Below are 6402 nucleotides of genomic sequence, written 5' to 3'. Positions count from 1 at the left end.
TGGTTATATCTGGTCTCTAGGTGGTCAAAACTAGTCTGTAGCTGGTCTTTCTGTTTAGTCAGGTTACTATGGCTGGTCTGTAGCTGGTCAAAACTGGTCTGTAATTGGGCTCTCTCTTCAGTCAGGTTATTGTTCCTGGCCTGTAGTTGGTTGTAACTGGCCACTAGTTGCTCTCTCTCCACCATGTTAGACTGATCTGTATGGAAACAATATTTACAAAATGTGAGATCCACTATTTAAAGGTACGGTAAGTGATTTACTTTGGTTAAAATAAGTGTTAAATAGCTCTATATTCTGATATATTCATTGCTATAGAGTGTTTGTTCAGTAAAAGGAGTCTCCCATGTCTCTGCAGCTCTTTATTAAACAGAAAATGCATTTTCAGTGCTCTCTCCTGATTGGCTTAAAGGAGCATTTCTCCCCTGGAAGAAACTGCAATCACTCAATGGTAATAGTATTTGTAGTAGATAACAGTAGCACAATTTAAAATGTGCACCCTATGGCCAGAAAAATAATGAAATCTGTGTGTTTGACTAGGGTTTGACTGGACTGCTTTATTACTACAATGACCATAATGCTTTGGTGCACTGCACCTCCTTGTGGCAGGGGAGGTTGCATGTGGGTGTGATCTCCAACAATAACATCCAAACAGCATGCCAGTGTTGCCATGTCTGCTTATTATAAGTGGCTTCTTTCTAAAATGTAGTTGATATTTGGGCTTGTTTCCAAATGTTTTGATTGTTGTTTAAACCAGTGGTTCTCAAACATGTTCATGTATTTTTCCACAGACCCCCATCTGAAATTATAATTTGTGCCAGGGAGCCCCTAACAAATATGTGTCAAAAATCTTCCACATTTTGCACTTTTTCCCCCTCAAGATTTTTTTGTAAATAGCAGATCTACAAGCTCACAATGGGTCGCGAAGCGTTGTGAGCTTGTAGATCGGCAATTTTCAAATATATAATATCCCATGTCTAGGTAAAGTGCTCTTGGCCTAGTTATCTTCTTTTGGGCTTGTTTTCATAGACCTGGCTGCTTATTTCTCTCACAATATCTGGCAACACTGGCTGTACCTCGCACACGTTCATCTAGTTACATATATGTCCAAGGATTCGTTAGTGATGTCATATCACTGACAAATTCTTGGTGTCTTTATGCAGTTCTACTTCCGTGTCGCACAGTAGTGACATCACTGTCGAATCCTTGGTATTATGATCCTAGCCTTTCGCGACGGTGTTTGTTTACCAGCGCTGCCACTCCACGCTGTATTTTTTTTTTCAAGCTTGCGCTTATGAAACACTACACAGTATTATTATTTCATGTCAACATTCAAGTACAACTATCAGAAGATAACTCAGGTAAAGTAATGCCTCAATCTGCAAGGGGGGTTGCCCGCTGGCCGCAGCTAATGGGAGTGGCCGAGTGGGGAAAGAAGGTTGAACAAAGTGTTACGGACACCCCATTGGGGCTGTCTTTGGAGCTGGTCTGACTGAGACGCGCCGAGACATGTAGTGCGGAAAGGAATGAGACCAATCTCTCGTGACGTAAATAACGTCACGATGTACTCGAAGATTACTAGATATCTAAAAACACAGATTATACACCCAAAAAAAACCAGGATCTTGTTTCTTGAGTCCTAAACTTCATTAAAATAAGTTTTCGGTGAAGTGTCCCTTTAAATGGTGTCACCTACCTGAAAATGTACTATCTGTTAACTAAAGAGCTGGAGAGACCCCTGTGACCGAACAAACGCTCTGTAGCAATGATTACTATCAGAATATAGTACTTTAACCTTTTTAACAAAAATATATATATATCACTTACCCTACCTTTAAATAAATGCCAAAAGTCAATTGCTATCATTAAAGTGTATATGTTATGGAAGCATATGTATCAGTCATAAAAAGTAAATAATATATATCCTGGAAAATGTATTTACAAAACACTTGGTCAGTGGTTGGCACTGTTGCTGCACACAGAAAGAAGGTCCTGGATTCAAACCAGACTGAGGTCTTTCTGTGTGGAGTTTCAGTTTGTATGTTCTAGGAACAAACAATAAAGCATATCCAAAGGTCAGACTCAGAATCCAAAAATCTGTCTGCACACAGGGCCATGTTCCAAAGCTTAAAGAGGTGGTGCCATGGTTTTGCACTTTTTCTGTTTTGCATTTGTCTATGAGGTTGATAGAACTTCATTAAGCCCCCTGGTGATGTTTTTATGGTGTTTTATGTCTTCTCTGACTATTTTGAGTTTCTTCCTGGAGGCTGAAACCTTGAGGGTCAAACGTGCCAATAGAAAAACAGCGCTTTAATGACACAGTAAAAATATACCCTCCCCCTCATTATCACAACACAACAGGTGTGGGCATGAGGAGGAGGAGGGACTAGGACAGGTGGGTGGTGCTAAGGTGGTGGAGGAGGTGCTAAGGTGAGAACCAGGTATACTTAATGAGCTGGAGGCGTGTCCACTTAAAAACATAATTTTAACACTTTCTGTACACTTTTTTGAAAAAAATCTTCCTCCTAGTATAACCATAATACCTGATGATTATGTTTTAGGGGTAGAAAAATCACTGAAAATCACGGCACCCCGTCTTTAAAGATGTATTGGTTCCTTTACACCATCATTGGATGTGACTATTCGAGCCATTACCGGCTCTTTATCAGTCTGATGAAAAGCTGGTAGGGCTAGAATCGTCACGTCCAATGATGGTGTAAAGGAACCAATACATCTTAATGGCCAATCCACACAAATGCATTTATTGCAAAAAAACCTTTTTAAGGCCAGTCCACACCAATGCAATACTTGCAACTGTCATTTTGCAAGGAGTTGCAAGGAGTTGCATTGGTGTGGCCTGGCCTCTAAGCTTTGGAGCATGACCCAGTGTGCAGACTTTATTATTTTTGGAGTTTGTATGTTCTCCCAGTGTTCACTTGTGTTTCCTCCCACACCAAAACACATGCATGTATTAGGGACAAACTCCTGCCAGTGCCCTTGAGCAAGGCACTGGCCTTAGAGTCCCTGGGTTCTGCTTAGTGGCTGCATGCTCACTGCTCCCAGAAGTTACAATGGATCAAATGCAGAGGATGCATTTTCACACAGGGATAGAATAAAGTATACCTTAACTTGAATGTTGTATAATTTGGGTGTCCTACATATTAATCAGTGGATATCAATATCATTGAAAATGCACTGATCCGAACATTGTCTCTGGCCACACCCAAACTGTCAACCCTCCTCTCACCAACACCATGTGACCATGAGAGTTGAATACAATCTGGGCCCTATCGTATCCCTTATGCCTATAATCTTATTAGGCTTTTATTCATTTTTTTTGGTACATTTTTAAATTGTGAAAATAGCTGATACAAGCTCACATGTCAATTTTAATTTCAACGATCCAACCATATCGATATGCAAACAGCAATATATTGTATTGTTTGACATCGCATCGTATTGTTTTGCAATGCAAATAATCGAATGTATCGATACTAAGTACTTGTGTGCGTTAAGCAATTTTAAGAATTTATTAAGCAATTTCAAGAAAAAAAAGAGAAAAGGGGGTTTAATTATTTCTATTCTACCTACAACTGAAAAATCTGATTGTGAAATCGTTGAATCATTGAATTATGATTGATTTGATCATCACAGATATTACCCATTGGTATCACTTTACTTAAAGTTTGCGTCTGTAATGCATTATAATAACATTTATAACGCATTGTAATGCACTTATAAGGCATTATAACACTTGTTATAGATTTTATGATTATGCATAACAACTTACAACAAGGGTTATGATGTATAACTTATAATAATATAATTCATAAATGCTAGTCATAATGCATTATAAACTCAGTGAAACAGCACAATATCACTATCAGGTACCACTTTACTTAAAGGTCTTGTTTATAATGCATTATAATGCAGTTATAATGCTTCATAACACCTGTTATACATGTTTATAATTATGCATAACAACTTTTAACAAAGACACTTTATAACCGACTAAGTTAATGTAGCTATAATGTAGGCTACTGTTCCACTGAGCTTATAATGCATTATCACCAGCACTTATAATATGTTATTAATAAGTTGTAATAAGTTGTCATACATACTTATAAATATTTATAACAAGTTACATAAAGCCTTATAAGTGCATTATAATGCGTTATAAATGTGATTATAATGCATTAGACACGACCTTTAAGTAAAGTGTTACCAAACAGGGTAATAAAATACATTATTATTATACTTGACTTACAGAGATAGAGTGGTACTGCAATGTTGAGGTGAGCTAGAACAGCACAAAGCAATCCAAAACTGACTCCAGCCCGGCTGCACCGTCTTATGTCTGGAGGACGCACACACACACACACACGCACGCACACACACACACACACACACACACACACACACACACACACACACACACACACACACACACACACACACACACACACACACACACACACACACACACACACACACACACACACAGTAAGGATTGAGTGGATCAATTAAAATCTTTCAAGTTCTTGTTTGAAATAATAACAAATGGAAAATTTTATTTTTAGTTTAAGTAACATCTCTTACCAGACTGTAATATCTTCTGCAGATCTTTCTCCTGAGCTGTACTCATCATCTCATAATCATACATCTCATACTCATGTGTGGTCTCATGATCTTCATTAATTGCATCGTCTATCTTTTGGAATCTAAGACAGACTACAGACATTTCTACCTTAATGACTTGAGCTCTTGGTCCACCTCTTCACAACACACTTAACCGAAGAGAAGGGAGGTCTGTCTTTTATTAATGTGCCTCTCTTCCTATCCTCTTTTATTTTTGATTTGGTCAGCCCTCATGTTTACACGCACGCACGCACGCACGCAGACAGACAGACAGACAGACAGACAGACAGACAGACAGACAGACAGACAGACAGACAGAGACACACACACACACACACACACACACACACACACACACACACACACACACACACACACACACACACACACACACACACCCACACACACACACACACACACACACACACACACACACACACACACACACACACACACACACACACACACACACACACACACACACACACACCAATGTGACCCTAACTTCCTCGTCCAGTGTGAGAACAGTATTGCTTCGCCCAGCTTTCATCTTCGGTCAGGAAAAACCCATCTTGTCCTTTCCAGATGCTGAGGTTGGATTCTTTGTTTGTAGGTTTCGGTTTAATAACTTGACTTAACCTCTCCTCTCACCTTATGTGAACCTGGGAGCTGTGTTGTCTGGAGCCTAGTGTTCCTGGTAGGGTCTCCCATGGCAAATTGGTCTAACAGGGTAGAGGTCAGACTAAGAATGGTTCAAAGAAGACTCCTGTAGAATAACTCGGTAGTGATGTTGGTACCCGACCCGAAGGAAGCCCGGGACCCCCCTCTGGAGCCAGGCCTGGAGGAAGGGCTCGTCAGCAGTGGTGGAAAAAGTACTGGCATTTTTTACTTAAGTAAAAGTATCAATACTGCAGTGTAGAAATACTCTGTTACAAGTAAAAGTCAGGTATTTTACCAAAAGTAAAAGTACTCATTGTACAGAATATCCCATTTCACAAGTTGTATACAAATGTTTGTGAAAATAGTAGATCTTCAAGCTCACAATGCGTTGCTTCGCCAAAGTAGTTAATGTATGTTTTGTGATATAATCTAAATCTGCAAAGTAACTAGTAAAGATGTTAAATGATTGTAGTGGAGTAAACTACAATATTTGTCTCTGAGAAGTAATGGAGTAGAAGTAAAAGTATTGCAAATGGGTTGCTCCAGTAAAGTAAAAAATCCTCAAAAGTGTACTGAAGTACAGTAGCCTACTTGAGTAAATGTACTTAGTTACTTTACACCACTGCTCGTCAGCGACCGCCTGGTGGTGGACGGGCACAGACTGAGCTCTGGAACTGAACCCCTGTACAAGTGGTAGACCGTGTTCTTTTCTGGAGTTGCTCAGTGTGTAAGGGCTCAGGCGGGGTTGTGTGTTGAGTGCCGCTCAATGGAGTTTACCCCGGTGGACAAAAGGGTCGTCTCCCTTCGCCTTAGCAGCCAATAGTGTGCTCATTGAGAGGATAAAGGGTTTATTGGATAGGAATCCCTGTGTTACTGCCATGTTTCTTGACTTGAGAAAGGCTTTTGAAAGATGCAGCCATTCTTTTGTCCAAATTAACTCACTTTAACTTTTCTTATGAGGCTATACAGTGGTTTAAATCTTATCTATCGTCACCTTCCTAAACTAATGGCCTAAGTAATTTTTCAGAAAAAATGTTAAACTGATCCAAAACAAAACTATATGATATTTCTTAATAATTTCACCCAAACGTTTATAACAAATTATGA

This window comes from Gymnoscopelus braueri (assembly GCF_963280865.1).
Source record: "Gymnoscopelus braueri genome assembly, chromosome: 15".
Classification (NCBI taxonomy): domain Eukaryota; kingdom Metazoa; phylum Chordata; class Actinopteri; order Myctophiformes; family Myctophidae; genus Gymnoscopelus; species Gymnoscopelus braueri.
This window is presented reverse-complemented; position numbering follows the sequence as displayed.